Source organism: Alosa sapidissima, chromosome 22, assembly GCF_018492685.1.
Source record: "Alosa sapidissima isolate fAloSap1 chromosome 22, fAloSap1.pri, whole genome shotgun sequence".
Taxonomy (NCBI): domain Eukaryota; kingdom Metazoa; phylum Chordata; class Actinopteri; order Clupeiformes; family Clupeidae; genus Alosa; species Alosa sapidissima.
The window spans coordinates 21787521-21806401 of record NC_055978.1 but is presented as its reverse complement, the minus strand read 5'-3'; the positions used below and the strand labels follow the sequence as shown (position 1 = coordinate 21806401).

At 45.1% G+C, this 18881-nt stretch overlaps 1 protein-coding gene across 1 annotated transcript in view; it reads right to left on the bottom strand.

The window, feature by feature from the left end:
* LOC121697765 (potassium voltage-gated channel subfamily A member 1) overlaps nt 1-18881 on the bottom strand; it is a 36056-nt gene that overhangs the window by 2539 nt on the left and 14636 nt on the right. The window lies entirely within an intron of this gene.

Genomic DNA, 18881 nt, shown 5'->3' with positions numbered 1-18881 from the left:
ATCCCCAACAGAGAAGGGCGAAGTAGTTGGCCTAATATGCAACATACAGCTCTATCAGTCATGACTTGATTGATGCACTTCCTTAACTCATCATTTTCACACACTACCCTTCCTCAAGTTTACTGTGTCCTACTTCTGGAAAGGTTGCTCAGTTGCGCCCTCTGTTGGTCATGTCACACTCCTGTCTCTTGTGGCCTCTCCGATTTCTATGTCATCACAATAGTGTGTGGATTGGAACACACCAAAGAGCTTGATGTTTACATTGATTGTGGGTGTTGCAGTCGATGGAGCTCTTTGGGGGGTTTGTATCTGTCTAAGAATAGTAACAGCCCATCAATGCAGACCATACTCCTACACTAAATGAAAGTTTGACTGTGTGTGTGTGTGTGTGTGTGTGTGTGTAAAGATTCAAATCACAGACACACACGTCCATAAATACATGCACACACACACACACACACACACATAGCCACTAATCCAAAATGATCTCTAACGAAGTAATGAAGCATCAAGAATCAGAGCAGTACTTATCTCAGTGTATATCAAATGTACAGTTAGACATGCATGGCCCACTTCAGTGTTCATACTGTAGAATAGAGCATGCTTTTAAGAAGATAAAACACTTGTGTGTGTGTGTGTATGTGTGGAGGGGAGGGTTCTGATGATACAAGTCTTCCCTGCCTTACGGGTTTCATAGTGACGCATTATCGTTCATCCCCCAGCAATCAGCCACTGATTGTAGGCACCTGCGCGTAGCTTGTGATCTCCACATCATCTCAGGGTAAAGCTGAGCTTTTGAACAGATCTCACTGATCTTAACAGTGCGGCGTGCTAGGCTGTGTGTATTCACTCTCCCACTCAATCAAGTCTTAACTCTCTTAATGAATTGCTTGATGGCAGCCTGGCTGGTCCAGTCCACATGTGACACTGAATCACCAGAATTAGTGACACTGCACTCACTGTGGGGTGTACTTGCTCCTCGGTCAACCCCTCAGCAAGTTCCATCTATAGCTTTTAGAAAACTACAACACCCATAAATTCCCTGCTCCCTTCCCCTACCCTACCACCCCAGTTGCCCTGTTCTTAGTATCTTCCTCGAAGTTAATCTGGGTGGGTGGACAGCGTCGGGGTGGCAGATGGCACCAAGAGGCTGCTGCTGCTGCTGCTGCTGCTGCTGATGGAGGTGGTGATGGTGGTGCTGATGGAGGTGGTGATGGTGGTGCTGCTGATGGAGGTGGTGATGGTGGTGCTGATGCTGCTGCTGATGGAGGTGGTGGTGCTGGTGCTGATGCTGCTGCTGGATCAGCCAGCCTCCTCCTCCAGCAGCAGTGGCAGCAGCGGCGCTCTCTGTAGTTGTGAATGATTGAGTCGCCTCAGGCATTAAGTTGGATCAGTGTAATCCAGCGCAGCATATGCAGGCGGCCCTGCCACCACGGCCAAATCCACCCAGGAGCGAGAGAGAGAAAGGGGGTCCGACCAACCTTCCCTTCTCCTCCTCCTCCTCTTCCTCTTCCTCTTCCTCTCACTTTCTTTCTCTCCACTTTCTTGCAAGCCTGCATCCAATCTTTCCATATACCCATGGCCTCACTCTCTACCTTTCTCTCTCTCTCTCTCTCTCTCTCTATCTCTTTATCTCTTTCTCTCTCTTTGCCCCCTTCCTCTCTCTATCTCTTGCAGATGCAGGTGTTGTTTTGCCATCCAAATAGATCCCTTGTTTTCTGTACAGGTCTTAGTCTCTTGTTTGACAGAGTGTGTTTTCCCCCATGTACGCTTAGGCCTCTGGTTTAAACAGGGTATATGAATCATGCTCTGCCAAGCTACTAGTTATCTTAAGATTTGTTTTTTATTATGAATATAGCCCACCCCCCACCCCCCAACCACCACCATCATTCAGCCATGCAGTGTCTTCTGCCTGAGCACTGAGCTATACTTTAACATAGTTTTCTTTTCATTCCTGGGGATGAATGAGTGATTTTTCAGTCAATGGAGGATTTGCCCCGCAGTCACAATATGTACCATCACCCTGCTTTCTTTGTGAGGGATTAGGTTTAGCCCGAGACTAAATTCTCTTTACAGCACAAGATCCACATTTAAATTGCAGTTTGGACTTAATCCTTGTCTGAAAACCCACCAAAAGCATCTGAAGCTTACTGGTTATCTCTAATGTGGAAGTCCACATTCATGCACACATATTGTATGCACGTACATAGATAGATGCACACACACATACAGTAGGCAAACATATGTGCCTCTGTGTGTGTGTGTGTGTGTGTGTAGTATGACAGAAAATAACGAATGACAATCTGAAAAAAGAGTAGTACACGTTTAAGTCATACATTTAAGTGCCACGATGTACCACAGAATGTTAGACTCTCTCTCTCTCTCTCTCTCTCTCTCTCTCTCTCTCTCTCTCTCTCTCTCTCTCTCTCTCTCTCTCTCTCTCTCTCACACACACACACACACACCTACACACAAAACACAGCCCCCCCTTCCACATCACTTAAACACACTGCACACATCCGTTTTCAAAGCATGCATCCTCCCTCCGAGCATACAAGCTCAATCTGTACATAGCCCATACTTCATCCTCCTTTATCTTGACACACAGGCGCGGGCCCAGTGCTCCTTTGTGACGCGCTTGGGCCCACGGCCAATGAAGAGTGACTCAGCGGCAGCATGGCTGCGCTTTCTGCTCCCCCCCTCTCGGGTCAGCGAGTGTGGAGAAAAGGACGGACACGAGCGGCACTTGCGTAGCAGGCTAATTGAGACCACACTTAGTGATAGCGCTAAATCTTGCATTAGCTGCAACCCCTTCTCTCTTTCTCCCTTTCTCTCTCTGTCTATCTGTATCTCTCTCTTTCTATCTCTCTCTCTCTCGCTCCCTCTCTCTCACCCTCTGTCTTTGAAAGACCATGGAAATGACCACAATGACTGCAGCACTTGTGTAGCAAGCTAATGGAGTACGCTTAGTGCTAACTCTGGCATTAGCTGCAACCCCCTTCTCTCTCTCTCTCTCTCTCTCTCTCTCTCTCTCTCTCTCTCTCTCTCTCTCTCTAATATAAAGGCCATGGAAAATGATCACAAAGGCAGGCAAGGCTAGGGGCTGGTGCCTGCATCAGTTCCGGGCCACTCTGGTTAAGTAACCTCCGGCCTCAGGGTTTCGGCAGCCCTCATCTGCCTAGTGACAGTCTCTGTGAGAGACATCCATCCTGCTGATAACCCTTTCAAGGAGAGAGGGCCTGAACTGCTTTGTAGTCAGTGACAATGACTCACAGTAGTCGCCTCGCCACATCTTATTTCAACATAAACACAGACCTATGCAAGTTTGATTGTGTTCTTAGCGTGTGGAAAAATATAGACATCCTAAGATGGCTATCCTAACTGCATCCGAGCGAGCGACTGTTGTGTAGCACTGAATTCTCTGTCCACACTGAATCCATTATGCCCTTCTATAGACCCTTTCAAGAGAGTTCCATTATCAGCATCATAGTTGGCCCCACAAGACTTCCGTTTTAACATTCCATATGTTATCTTAATGCAGAGGAAGTAGATTGGGGCCCAAATAGAACGTTCAAGCATTGTTTTTGTTTTTATTGTTGAAAGGGTCTATAGCATCATATTTCTCATTCAAAATAGCAGAGCAACGTGAGCGTCCTACAAAAGTTCTGCTCAAAAGTTCTGCTGTTGCGTAGCATTGTGCTGCACTGATTCACTGATTCCAGTTGAAAACAATGTAATTAGAGTTGTGCTCATAAGTTTACATACGCTGTACATACACATACTAAAGTTGACTAAAAAGAGGAATAAAAATCATCTTTTGGAAATTGATCTTAATGCCTTTATAAAAAAAATGAGGAAAAATCTAACCTAAGGACACCACTTTCTTTGTGAATGAATAATGGGGGGCAGCCGTGGACCACTGGTTAGCACTCTGGACTTGTAACCGGAGGGTTGCCGGTTCGAGCCCCGACCAGTCTATCAGGCAGCTCACTGCGCTGGAATTAAAATAGCCCCACTTCATCACATACCCTTCACCATATCTCACGATTGGTATGGGTTACTTTCCATAAGATCAACTCTCAATGCAAATCAAACGGAACAGAAATAAAACCATGCCAATCTCTAGGTATGTTGATGGGTATGTGATGATGTGGGGCTATTTTAATTCCAAAGGCCAAGGGAACTTTATTTTAAAAACGGATTATATCGCTAAAGCTCCATAGTTAGGATCTGGTATAAGTATAAGTAAGTATATATACTCTTTTGATCCCGTGAGGGAAATTTGCTCTCTGCATTTATCCCAATCCGTGAATTAGTGAAACACACAGCACACAGTGAACACACAGTGAGGTGAAGCACACACTAATCCCGGCGAAGTGAGCTGCCTGCAACAACAACGGCGCTCGGGGAGCAGTCCCACTGGTGTTAGATTGTTTCTCATATCACACATTCATATTGACAGCTGTTTTTTTGTTTTGTTTTTTTAAAAAAGGTTGTCAATACAAATACCTCATTCTACAAACAATTCTTGCAAAGGTCTATTGAACATTTTCATAATTGAGGGAGGAGGAGATTGCATAAAATGTAATGTGGTTTGCAATGTAAAATCATATTTGAAATATATTACCTCAATATACCTGGGTGGGGTATTTTAACAGCAAATGAAAAAACCAAATAAGTGTGGCAAGACCAAGAAATCAGTGCCAACAGTAAGAGGGCCATGATACCGCCTCAAACCATTACTCTCTATGATGAAAGAAAGATCTCACAAGGACTTGTGAACTGCTAGCTCATTTCCAAGACTCTTCACTCGCCTCTCCCCTCATTCCTTTCACACTTTACTTCTTTCTCACCTTTTCTCTCCTCTTTCTATCTTCCCTCATTTTTTATCTCTTTCTTTCTCTCTCTCTCTCTCACACCCTTTTCTGTCTATTTTCCCCCTCCCCATGTAGGCATTTACAAGGATGTTTCTCTTCTCTCTCTCTCTCTTTCTCTCTCTCTCTCTCTCTCTCTGTCTATCAGGCTCTTGCTGTGTTCTGCTCTATTTGTCACCCTCCTCCTCCTCCTTTGGCTCTGTGTGCGAGCGTGGAAGCCTCTGCCTGCCTTTGCCCCACTTTCACCCACCCCAGCAAGCACACACACACACACACACACACACACACACACACATAGACATGTCAGTGTGATGAAGGAACCCCGACATGCGCAAAAGGATGCCCAGACAAGGCATTTTGACCCTGAGGCTTTGGGGGGGGGGGTCATCACAGGAACATTACACACACACTCTCTCTCACACACACACACACACACACACACACACACACACACGTATACATACATGGAGATGAGCAAACAAGCACAGACTGCAGGCAGGCTTGCACACACAGGTGAAACATTGCTGTACAATTGTCAAAGCTCTCTGCGTAACAATGAAACTCCACAACCTCTGCATTTTTAATTTTCCTCATCTTGACCTTTCCCCTCTAAACTGGGTGATGGATTTGAACCCCCCCGCCAGACGGTTACATAATCATCGATTATCCTCAGTACCCCCCCCACCACCACCACCATCCTGAACTCTACCCGTCCGACAGCCCATAATCAAAATAATGATCCGAGTCTGTAGCTAAGGCCATCTAAGGTCCCAGCTAAAACAAAATGCTGAGATGTATAGATACATACATACATACATACATACATACTGCACATACATACTGTACATACATGCATACATACTATATATATATGTTTGCATAATATAACAATGCTGCAGGACACCATGTAGCCCCCAGAGGGGAAGGAGACAGGGGCTCAATCCCTCCCACATGTTGCTATTTTCTGTCTGCTGTCAGGAGCTAAACGAAGACCTGTGACCAGATATCTTTACCAGTCAGAGATGCATGCAGGTTCGGCTATTGCCAATGAAGTAGCTAATTCAGAGACATGGCCTAATTAGATTACATTCATCCAAACCACATCTGTTGTTTTTTTTAACGCACCTAATTGATTGACCATGCCTTCCGCTGATTTGGTCTTTGTGAAAGGCCATTCTCTCAGTATTATTTTGTTGAAGAGCCCAGGAAGACATTAGTATTGATTTAAGCACACTGCTTTCCCCTAGAGTGAGTAAGTAGGTTTCATGGTTTTTCATGACGCCAAAGACACCATTGTTGTTTCCTCCAGTGGCCACTAGGTGGCTCTAGGCCCCTTCCTCCCTCCGTCTCCTCTCGTTTTTTGGCTCTGCCAGGGCTGTCTTGGGTCTGCTTCTTTGTGCTTTCTCTGTTCTCTCACGCCTCAGTGCTCTGATGCCTGCTCTATTTACTTAATTACCCCCCATCCCTCCCTCTCTCCATCCCTCCCTTTCTCCATCCCTCCCTCCCTCCCTCCATCTCGAATTAACATCTCATCCTGTCCTATTTCCTGAGCTGTCGACAGTGTCGCTATAAAAGACAGGTAATGCCAGACAGCACAGAGACACCTCCTAGCTGTTTCATTGCCAGCATCGCTAAGGCATCGTACAGCATCAGCTCACACGCTGAAGTTGGTGTTTGCCAGCTTGTATGTGTCGCGGTGAGAATTTAGTGTTGTTGTTGTTCTCTTTTTTTCTATGGCTGTGCACTGCACGGGCGCTACAAACGGGAGATAAGAAACGCTCCTTCCTGCCCAATGCACTTGTCAGTGAATGTGATGCTGATGGCCGGGCCAGATAGCGGGGGCGGGCGGACAGGCGGGCGATGGCGGAGCGGTGTGATGCGCGGGCGCTTCATCTGCCAAGGCGTTCCTCCGGCTCTGGCAGGCAGGCCGTCACACGAGAGGGACAAGTGGCGGGGCGCGATGGCCAGCTGCGCCACCTAATCTATATTAAGACGAGATGGCTGCGTTTGGGAAAGCGGCATAACACCCCTCTCCCCCCACACACACACACATACACACACACACACACACACACACACACACACACATACACACATATACATACACACATTCCATCCCTTTACCACCACCCCCATAACTTATTATTTTTTTCCCACCGGAGCATGTTCAGTATTAATATGAGGTCTGTGTGTAGTGGCACAAAGCAGATTATATGAGGCTTTACTGCTACAGGTCCAGAGGAAACACTGGTGATGTCTGGCCACCAGAGAAGCTGCTCGCCCTCACACGTGTCACGTCCATGCAAAGGTTACACTGCATTTGCCCCGCATGCTGTCAGTAGGCTGGACGCTATATCTGGTAACCAGGTTGCTGTGCCCACCCATGCAGCGTAGAGTAATGTGAAGTATGCGTATCAAGCTGCCATATACCAACACATTTTATATGCCAACTCTGCCAGCCACTGTTGACAATAATACATTGTTCATTTCCATGCAACTCCATTCCAGCAATCACCCTAGATTATGATTATAGTTCTTGGCAAATGCTTTTGTTGTTGTAATAAACATTACACTTACATTAGAATTTACAGTTTAAGTCATATAGCCTAATATGAAAACATACCAATATTATTAATAGACTAGATGAAATGTAACAGAATACAACCATAACACTTTTTTTATAACTTTTTTCCTTAATAGCTCTCTGGCAATTCATCTCTGGCCATTCATTTTTGGATGACTGTAGATGTATGACATGTATTCAGCCTATGTTTCCATAGAGAGTAGGCTACACCATAGGCTTTCTTGAGAATAAAACACTTCACAGATGCTAATTATCACCAGCCTCCACAACCGTGAGGATCTAATGGAAAACAATCTTTCGCCTTTTTTGCTTTCTATTGTAAAAACCAACTGTTTAACAAGTGGCCGGCATCTCTCGGTCAATATTTAATATTAACATTCTGAAGCTATTTCTAACTATTGTAACTATGCAACCCGACCACTCCAGTTGTAAACAAACGGTGATGTTATATTATGACGTACATGCAAAAACTTAATACAGGCCGTGACTGTAAAAATAAATTTAGTTAGAGCTAATTACTACTACTAAGTGACTGTTGGACTACTCGAGATCTCTATGTACCTGCAATACATTGGAAAAATAAGGCATTTAAGAAGAGTTTGTGTGTGAGGGCGGTGCTTGTTTTGTCTCTACATCACTACTGGTGTGGTAGCACAAGCCATATAGGCACTGGTCCAGATTGTATGTATGTGTGCACCTGTTTCATCATTACTAGAGACATACTGTAAGATGCATGATCTCATCCAGCAAAGAAAGGCAGGGAAATAGGACAGATTTACTGTGTTAGCTGGGAACACGCATACAAATGTTGCCTACCAGAAGAACTGAATTTGTTTATTATGTTACTGTAAGCTGGCCAGCAAACATGCAGAATCAGGTGTCAAATTTGCCTAGATTCATGCTTCATCTCAGGATAGCTTTCAAGAGGATTTTTTTTTCTCACAGTGTAGCTCAGGATTCAACCATTAGCAGAGCACTTTACATGCCTTAGAGTGCACCAAATACCTCTGCGTGACTCGACAATGTAATCTTGTTCAGAGCCAAGGTAAAGGGAAAAAATACAGTCCCTTATGGATGTTTTCATGATCAGCTGCTAAAGGCCTTCCAAGAACCTCTCAAAGGGACATCTCTCTCAAGCCTTCCTTTTGGTGGTCAAGATCACATGAGGGCCTGCCTCAAGGTCAGGGAGAGGGGAATTATGGGGTGTGTTTTTCACATTCTTGTTTGCTGAGAGACCCGCGATGACCCGACCAAAGAACGTCGCCAGGATCATTCCTCTTTGCATTAAAGTATTTATCAGCTTAGCTGACACCCTTAATCCATAGCAACTCATTTTTCCTCTACCATCGTGCATTTAAGACACTCACTCACACACATAAACACACACACACTGTGAGTGTGTATACACACACAAACAGACACATCTACTGTATACACTACAAGGAGTGGAAATATTGTCAATAGATAATATTGTTAATAGATGACACATGCCAACAGACCCAGACAACTTCAACAAATAATCATAATATTCAATATATGAGTCAGTTATATAACAGCAGTCCGCCTGCTTTGGTCTAAAACTAGTAAACCAGCTACCTAGGCACACAGTCTCGTAAATGGCAACAGTACAGCACAGGTGGCACTGATAAAAGCTTTCTGGTGTCTTTCGGCGATATAGTCAGTGACATCGTGGTGTGAAGGCTTTTCTCACATTTTTGCAGGGTTTCTGGCCCACACCGCAGAACAATATAATACCCTGTATGACTGCTTGAAATGGCAGCAGTATTTATCTTTTACAATAAATGGGAGATGTTCCCAAAACTGTTTATCAATGACCCAAGTAATTGGCAAATCATTGTATACCCTAAGCTAATGGTAGTTTTGTCTATTTGTCTGTGTACATAGTAAGTATAAGCATAGTGTATGTATAAAATGCAGGGCATTATTTTTTATTTACCTCTGGGTTGTAACAGGTGCTGAATGAGTGGCCAATTTCTCTACGGCTTGCTTGAGCTGACTTGTCAACCGATGCATATTTAGAACAATACCTAACCGGCAAAGCTAATTTCAATTGCAAATTGACACTGAAACGGAACACATGAATGATTTTTCTCCATTGTGTTAATGTTTTCGAGTTGAATTCCTGCAGGAGCTAATGAAGATGAAAAATTATCCACAACTGTGTGCAAGTGTGTGTGTGTGTGTATGTGTGTGTGAGGGAGATAGAGAGAGATATAATTATATTCTGTAATGCAAACTCTATTGAAGATGTATTGAGTCAGAGTACACTGTATGTGTGTATGTGTGTGCACGTTAGCTAGTTTTCCTGACTGGTGGGAATGTGTGTCTGCATGCGTGCGCAAGCGCCTCCTCGCCTAATCCGTGTTAATGTCTCAATCAGACTCTGTACAGACAGGCTGCTGTGGTTTTAGCCCATGGGTTCAGGAAATCAATCTAGGGCACCCACGTTCGTTTGCCCCAGCTTCAACGAGCAGGATTACCCGACAACGCTCCTGAACTCCCTCTCATTAAACACACATATAACATCAGACCAGGTTCAGTCACCAGCATTGTGTGCATTTAAAACAAAATCACATAACAATGCATCTCTGAAAAAAAAAACGACAAAAATTGATCCATCAAGTGCCACAAGCCTTTTTAGGAATTGACAACACCAACAATACCTCACCCTAGTATGCCAATGATCATGAATAAAATCGTTGATGTTGCTACATTTGGGGCAATCTATTGATATGTAGTTCACAAGCCAAGCTCGATTTGTAAACAGACAGACGACGATGCCGGGTAAAACCTCTGTCCGTCTAGTTAAATAAAGTGTAAGCAATCATTGGCCGGCCGACAAATCCCTGTATGGGGATGGGAGGGGGAGGTGGGCAGTGGGAGAGGCACATTTTGATTGCTGTACAAAATGTACTGAACATGGACAGTATTTTTTAATTAAAAAAAAAAAACATGCATTTGCTAGATATTTAATCCATCATGATATATTTATATGCTTTAATGAGGTGGAGTAATATTCATACAATACACCTTGCATATGACACAAAGGCATATAATTGCCCTATAAAGAGAGGCTTGCTAAAGCTCCTTTCGTAGGCCTAGCATGACATGGAGGTCAAAAAACTGCCCCTCAAAGAGGTGTTTTGTCTACCACCTTGATTGAACCATTGGATTGAACCATTGAGCACATGCCTCAAAGCCATTCATTTCAGCAGCAGAGCCTGGGAGCTTTGCGTGCTATGCGGTGTGTCACCACACTGACACCAGGGTTGGACGGACACCCTGATCATGCAGTGTAGTGATGATGTCACCCTGTTGTCTCAGCTCCCTTACCAATCCAAACCACAGCACTGCGCAGTAATCTGTACAGACAGACAGAGGGGAGGGGGGGGGGGGGGTGCATGTGGTTGTTTGGCTGTGCAGCCCGACCAGGCAAACAAAAGGCTTCCGATTACCTGCCTCTGAAATCCTGAACAGTATGGCAGCCCACGGACAGGGCTGAAGCTACTGTAATGGCTACAACACGAAAACAAGCAGTGGGAAGGGGGTTGTTTGTCTGTGTGTGTGTCTCCGTGTGTGTGTGTGTGTATCTGTGTGTGTGTGTGTGTGTTGTTATGTGTGTGTGTGTGTGTGTCTTTGGGGGGGAAAGAATAGATATGTGCTGTGTGGCATAATTAAATCAGCCTTTTCATGCATGGCTGATGCAGCACATGGAATTGAACGTGCCACACCCCAACCCCCACCCCTATTTCCATCCCCCCCCTCTTTGCGCAACGTCACCATGCACCCTTTCTGCCCAAGAGGCTTGTGTGACGCACCAAAAGCCCCTCAGCCATGCATAACAAGATGTGGCATTCAGGATTCCCCCCCCCCTCCACCCCCAGTTTTCTAATAATAGCCTTCCATTTATCTTTTTTTTTCCCTCATTCTTTTCTTTCATGAGAGGCTCACCTCACCTCACACTCACACACAAATAGCCTTAAAAAAAAAAAAAAAACCTGTGTACAGAAAGAACTCCCCGAACTTCCCAAGGGGCATCTCTGTGCTACAATTGTTGTTGAATGATCACTCTCTCTCTCTCTCTCTCTCTCTCTCTCTTCTCTCTCTCTCTCTCTCTCTCTCTCTCTCTCTGTGCTGTGTTCCTATGATGGACATAGGGGAAAAATGCATGTTATTGGGAAATACGGTCCTGATGTGAGTGGGAATTACCTGGCATAGTGCCTGCTCTCCCGCTTCCTGTCTATCTGGAATGGTATCACACTGAGTATGGCTCATTGAATGGAGTAATTGTTTTGCTAAGTGTTGTCGTTGTTGGCCATGCGGACGCACTATAAACAGCCAAGTCTTTTTCCCTCTCAAGTGTAACGTGTGGGTGGAATTTTAGATATTTATTTGTTTATTTTTGTATTCACAATATTATACTTCTTAAAGGATGGCTAAAATGTCCCTCGTTATTATGTTTCCGGAACATGCACTGTCTGTGCGTCCTTTTTAATAGGAAAAAATTTAAGAATTATAATAAACATTTTTGAGATGCGTGCATAGACACACATACAAATACAAAAATGTGGATCCGATGTGCAGAAAAGACATGTATAAAATGCCTATCAGACATGATATACAGTCAAATATTAGTAAAATAGCTCATGACAGCTGCACATGTGTACATATTCATGCAAAGGCAAGGTCCGCTGACAGGGCCTTATTTGAGTGGTTGACAATGACCGTTCCCAACTTGGAATGGGGGAAAGATCTTGTGTGATTTGACCTTTGGTTAAAGTAGATTCGCTGTGTGCTGCTGGCATGCTCTCCTCACGTGCCTCCTTCGCAACGCAAATGTGTGGTGGACGTCGCTGCTCGCCTTCAGCTGCCCGCTGCCACAGGCGCCTGTGTATCTGCCATCTCTCCACGCTCCTCTCCTGCTCACTCTCTCCTCTGCCTGCCTGCCTGCCTGCCTGCTGCCTGTCTGTCTGCCTGTCTGCCTGTCTGTCTGCCTGACTGTCTGACTTTTTCTCTCTCACTCCTTTCTGACTGACTCTTTCCCTTTCTTGACCGACCCATCCATCTTAACCTTGTTTCCTTTATCTTGGTCTCTCTCTCTGTCTCTCTCTCTCTCACACACACACACACACACACTTCTCTCTTTCTTCTGTCTATCCTTTGCTTTGTTATCTCACTTTCTGTGCTGTCTTTTGTCTCAGGTCCTCTATGCCTCCTCTGATCAGATGCTCTCTTTTTTAGTCTCTTACTTTATCTCATTGTATCTAACTCTCTACCCCCCCTTCTCTCTCTCCCACTTTATCTCTCTCTCTTCTCTCTCTCTCTCTCTCTCTCTCTCTCTCTCTCTCTCTCTCTCTCTCTCCCACTTTGTCTGTCCTGTCTGTCTCTCTCTCTCTCTCTCTCTCTTTCTCAGAGCATCTCAGGCCTGTAGTCCTGTGCTGGCTGCCCTTGTGTCCTATTTCATTATCGCCGGAGATGAAAAGCCCTTCAATAAAGAAGCGGGCGCGTGTAACCAGAGGGTGGGGGTGAGGGGGGTGAGGGGGGTGGGGGTGGGGGTGAGGGTGGTGGGGGTGGGGGTGATCTTGTCAGGGGGGGGGGGAGTTGGTCAGACGGGGAAACGGAAAACCTCTCCCTCTCTCTCGCTTTTCTCTCCCTCTCTTCTCTGGTTCCGTCGCTCCTAGACGCCCTACTGTCTGTGCTCAAGCAGGCGCGCCACGCGTCGCCCCTCCGACGCCGAAAGAGTGATGGCTCGACCTGAGACGGGCGAGATGATGGCCGACGGAAAAAAAGCTTGGTGGCACGAGGTGGTGTGGAATGGAGAGACAAGGCGGAGAAGGAGGCGGAGGCGGCGAGGTGTGGAGTAAGCCTCCACAATGGTGTGCCAACCCTTTTTGTGCCACCGCATTCTTTTGTCGTGCATTCCGTGACGGGTCATATTACGGCCACACGCATATACACACAGCATGAATATCACCAGACAGTCCCTGTTGGGGCTTTGTGAAATGTCTTGTTTGTGAATGGACAGATATGTGATGCAAGCTTTCTCCCTTTTCCTCAATCCCCTCCTCTCTCTCTCACACACACTCACACACTTTCTCTCTCTGTTTGGAATATGGAATACCTCTGTTGTTCAACCTTCTGAACAGAGTGAACTTATTCTTTCAAGGCACAAAGATCAAGAAGAGTGTCAAATCTGCTAGAATAACCCTGCTGTTCCTCTTTTTACTTTTTCTTTCTAACTTATCTTTTGAAGTAATGATCTCTGATGTAGAAATTGATGGAGAAACAAATTAGCTGTGTGTCAGGTTAGGATTACGGTTTTGTGACAAGGTCCTCTTTTTCCCGGGTGAGAGTGGGAGAGAGAGACAGACAGACAGAGAGAGAGAGAGAGGGAGCCCGACACATCTCATCTTTACCTCATTCCCTCCACCGCACACCTGATCAGCACTAAGCTCCAGGTGACGCTTCAGCGGAAGGCAGTGGCAGGGGGAGTGACAGAACAGGGAATTGATGGAGCTGCTATCTTTTTTTCTTCTTTCTTTCTTCTAGACAGCTGTAGGTAGTAAGCAGTGTGTGTGTATGTGTGTGGTGTGTGTGTGTGTGTGTGTGTGTGTGTGTGTGTGTGTCTATGCGTGTGCGTGCGTGTATGAGTGCGTATGCATGTGTCGTGTGTGTCGTGTGTCGTGTGTATTTGGAGGCGAATTGGGGTGTCGGGTCGGAGAAGAGCATCGGATACAGCCTCACAAAACCACAACCGTGTCCGGCACGGGGCCGTGAAACACAAGCTGACCGCTCGCTCACGGACCCGCTTCCTTCACAATGTGGCTGCTTAGATACCGCTTTGTTCTCTGCCGTCCTGTGTCTTTGTTTCGTCCAACCCTCCCTCCCTCCTGCCATTTATGTCTCCCTCCAGGCCCTTCCCTACTCCTTATTTATTCATTTCTTTATTTGTTGTGCACCTCTCAAAAAGAAAAAAAAGCCAGCTGACCTTAAGTCCCGGGAACAGCCGGCTAGTGACTCACCTACCCCAAAATAACGTAACAGAGAGGTCAGAATGGCTAAACCATGACCGTGCTGCTGGAGGCATTTTTACAATTCCTAATTGTTAAAGGCTCAGTTTTTAGTTCGGGCAAATGTAATTTCAACTGTCAATCACACTAAAACCCCTCTCTTCCATGCTCCCGAAAGAATGTGTTGATTGGCTGAAATATTATGTGGCTCAGCCCAAGAATGTTTGTTTCTCATGCATAAAACCTAGACGTTTTTTGAGCACACACAAAATATAGACAGCTAGAGGGAAACAAAGTTCTATGAGAGTGCAAAGATGGCACAAAACATTTCAAAACCTGATGTACCGTTTCCGAAACCTGAAGTACCTTTTTGTTTTTATATTAAAATCATGACCATAGGTCTATGTACTATATACAGTATTCTGTTCTCTGGGTAGATCCTTGCTCCCCCTTGCCTCTCTCTGTCTTTCTCTCTCTCTCTCTCTCTCTCTCTCTCTCTCTCTCTCTCTCTCTCTCTCTCTCCTCTCTCTCTCTCTCACACACACACACACACACATACTGTACACACGCACACACACACACAGACACATACACATACACACACACACTAGAACAATGCCCATCTAATCCCTCCTGGCTGACCAATATGTCCTGTGGTGGGATTTAAGCCTGCAATTATGCAAGGGCTCCATACATTACAGAGACATAGGGTAAAGAATGCTCTATCTTCCCCAAGGGTAACACAGGACCCTCAGAGGAAGTGACACTAAAATATGCCCACGATAAAGATGGAGGTGGTTATTTCTTTGTGGTTCTGATCAGAAAATGTAAATTAATTTACAGTAAGATGGCAGATGTGCAGCATTATACGTAGATGCCAATCATTTTAAGAACACTGTCAAACTACTCAATCTTATCAAAACACCAATGGCTTCTCCTTAATGCTTAATTATACACTAATGTGTATAATTAAACACTAATGAGGACACGAAGGGTAAACACAGCACCTTACCTCAAAGCAATCGTGTCGACATATAGACTTCTCACTCATATTAACAACACTAACTGTCTCTACAGTATGTAGTATTATAGTACAAGCCATGTGAGAGTTTATCCCGTAGGTTGTTTGAGGGTCTGGGAGCTATGTGATTTTGGCTTTGCACATGGCAGGACTGGACTTCATTTTAAGAACACCATGGGTCTGGCTCATTTAGCAAGCTAGCATATTGCAATTCTGTGCATGCTAAAGCCAGTAGGGGAGGGAGGGGGGACATAACTCAAGTGCTGTTTATGATATGTACAAAGGGCTGGCAAAGGAGGGTTCTCCGCGCTTCTGTCAAACAATCCGGTGCAACCAGGCCAGGACAGATATTTCAGAGAGAAGGAGGGACGCCGGTGCAGCTCAGATGTCTTCTTAATTTTCAATTTATTTAGTACAAGGTGCAAAACATACGACTAATGTTTCGATGTAGTCACAAGGACTCTGATGAAGATGTGACTACATCGAAACGTTAGTCGTATGTTTGGCACCTTGTACTAAATAAATTGAAAATTAAGAAGACATCTGAGCTGCACCGACGTCCCTCCTTCTCTATGTACAAAGGGCTGTTTGTTGTGCTTGTCTGCCTGTCAAAGCTCTCTTGGGAACCGGGAGGTAGGAGAGTGTGTCTGATTCTGTACGAGACAGAATTATAATTCCTTGGCACCGTGCTGAGACTGGCATACCGGATTCAAGCCACATCTGGCCCAGATCTGTGATCTGGAGTCTGGAGCTGTCTGTGATCTCTCTCTCTCTCTCTCTCTCTCTCTCTCTCTCTCTCTCTCTCTCTCTCTCTCTCTCTCTCTCTCTCTCTCTCTCTCTCTCTCTACTTAGGGTTCCTCTGATCAGGCTGATGCGTTTGACGCTCAACAACAGGTCCTCCCTCTCGTCGGCTCTTCAGAGACATGTATTCGTTTTAGCCTTGTTTGCTCTCACCACACTTCTTTGTCCCTTGGTTGCCAAGTGAATGAAAGAAACACCAAAGAGACAAACTCCCTCCAAATCCCGCAAGCACACACTCGCCGACTGGCCCTCCGTCTGACTGCCTGCCTGCCTGGCGGCCGCACATCATGCGCATATGAGCAAATATCCCTGAGGTGGTGTGGCCGCAAAACAGATTACAGCAACGTCGTTCCGCACTAGTCAACCTCTTAGTCAGCCACAACCTTTTCGCTGATGATGGCGTTTGAAATTCAAATTATGTGTGCGCTGGAGGCCAACCATGCCAAACCTCCATGAAGGCAGCAAGAGTGTGTGTATATGTGTGTGTGTGTGTGTGTGTGTCTGTGTCTGTGTGGGAAGAGTGTGTGAGCTGAAGGATGGAGATGGGCAGGTGGCAGGAGGTGCTGAGTGCAAAAAAAAAAAAAAAGTCACTTGGCGACGGCATCACCTTGGCTTTGCAAACTCTCCCTCTCTCTGTCTGTCTTTCCCTCTCTTTTTCTCTCTCTCATTCTTTTTTAACTATTTCAAATTCTGCACCACTTCACCACATACATACAGTACATACATACACACACACACTTTGCACAGATGTGGAGTTTAAACATCTACATGTGAAAGGGCTGGCTCACTTGGGCTTGTTCTCGGCGTGTGATAATGAAAGGGTTTCAGCCTGCCTGCTTCTCGGTGGGCTGTAGGTCTATGGCAGAGGGGATATGGAGGTTCCTTTCAGAATGGCTTATGTAACCTAATTGTTTTGCCCTGGAGAGGAGCAGTTATCTTAAAAAAAAAAAAACTCTGCATACACACACATGCACAGACACACACACACGCACACACACACACACACACACAAACACACACAGAGCGAGTGCATCACGAGGACCTGAATTAATCAAATATATGTTAGCTCTGCTGAGCATGCATGCTAATTAGGAGCAGCGTCTCCTTGCCATCTCTTGCTGCCCATATGGCCTGTAACATGCACATAGCTGCGCTGTGCTTGACTCATTTTCATTCCTATTCCTCACTGTGTTTGTGTTCAAAATTATCCCAATGGATTGCAGATAACAAGTTTGTTTTGTTTCATTAAAGGTGCAGTCCCTGATTCTAATCCAATACATTTTATTTTAGCGAACTGCCCTCAATGTTTCTCGTGGTTACAAAGGCAGAGATTTTGATAAATGAAGCCATTCGTTTTAGCATTTTTTTGCCTTTGCTTTTCATTTCATGGTACGATAGCCTTCAGAAGAAAAATAATAGTCTGGGTTAATAATAGTCTGGGAGTTATGAGGATGCATTCTATTATGTGTCTACTTGACATTACCAGGAAAAAACAACAGATGGAGGACTTGTTTTGGCAAGCTTTCCTATTCATAAATAGTCTTAGAGTCTGAGCTATTGATTAAAGCATGCTTTAAGAAAGCTCTTCCTTTGCCCAAAGACATAATAAAAGCTCAAGTGAACGTAAAGCAGAGAAGAGTATAACTATTGCTATCCATTATTGAATTTATAGCTCTCGTTTTATTCTGCAGTTTACTTCATTTAGGTTTAATTAAGTTTTAAATTACTACGCTCTCACTTTACTGCAGGATGCCAGTCAGTAGCCAGTCAGCCAGTCAAGTCAAGTAGACTTAAGTTCTCATAATGGCTTCCTTCAACTCAAACGGATTAGATTTCACTGGGACCATAAACTCAGGAATACATGCGACAGAACAACTTTATTTCCGCAGTGTCCACACTGTGGTGCAGTGTGTCAACATCAAAGGCATATTTAGTTTGTGGCTCCCTATATAGACTCCAGTGCATAATCCCTCCAGTTTAGAGCACATCAGTGAGTGTGCTTCATTAGCCTGTTAATTTAGCCCGTGGTACAGAACATGAGTGTGTGCCTCGTCACACGCATAGCATAGCTCGTCGCTTTGCCCATAGGCTCTCGGGGGCCCGTGCTACCACACAACTTAAAGGAGAACTCCGGTGATTTTTCACATAGATCTCCATTTCTCAACGTCCTTATCAGGCAAGTACCTCCACTCGGCGGCCATATTGCAACACTTTTTGGGCACTTATCGTGCATCTATTTCGGCAGAAATGCGTGTGCGTAAGCCTTTATGACACTAATCTTGCTCCAGCAGCGAGATCACAACAGATGATTGGCACGATGTCTTCACAGCACACCACTTGATTGGCTCAATGTATTTTACAACACACCACATGATTGGCTCAATGTATTCACATGTCGACGTTTTGCCGTGGAAGGGTTGTGATATGTGTAGACAACGGCCATATTGGCGTTACAAACTAACCCATGCATTACTATGGAGGATTTTTTTGAGTGCTGTATCTCCTCATTAGAAAGTCTCTGGTAAAACTAGTTGTTCTGGTACCCCCCCCCCCCCCCCCCCAAAAAAAAA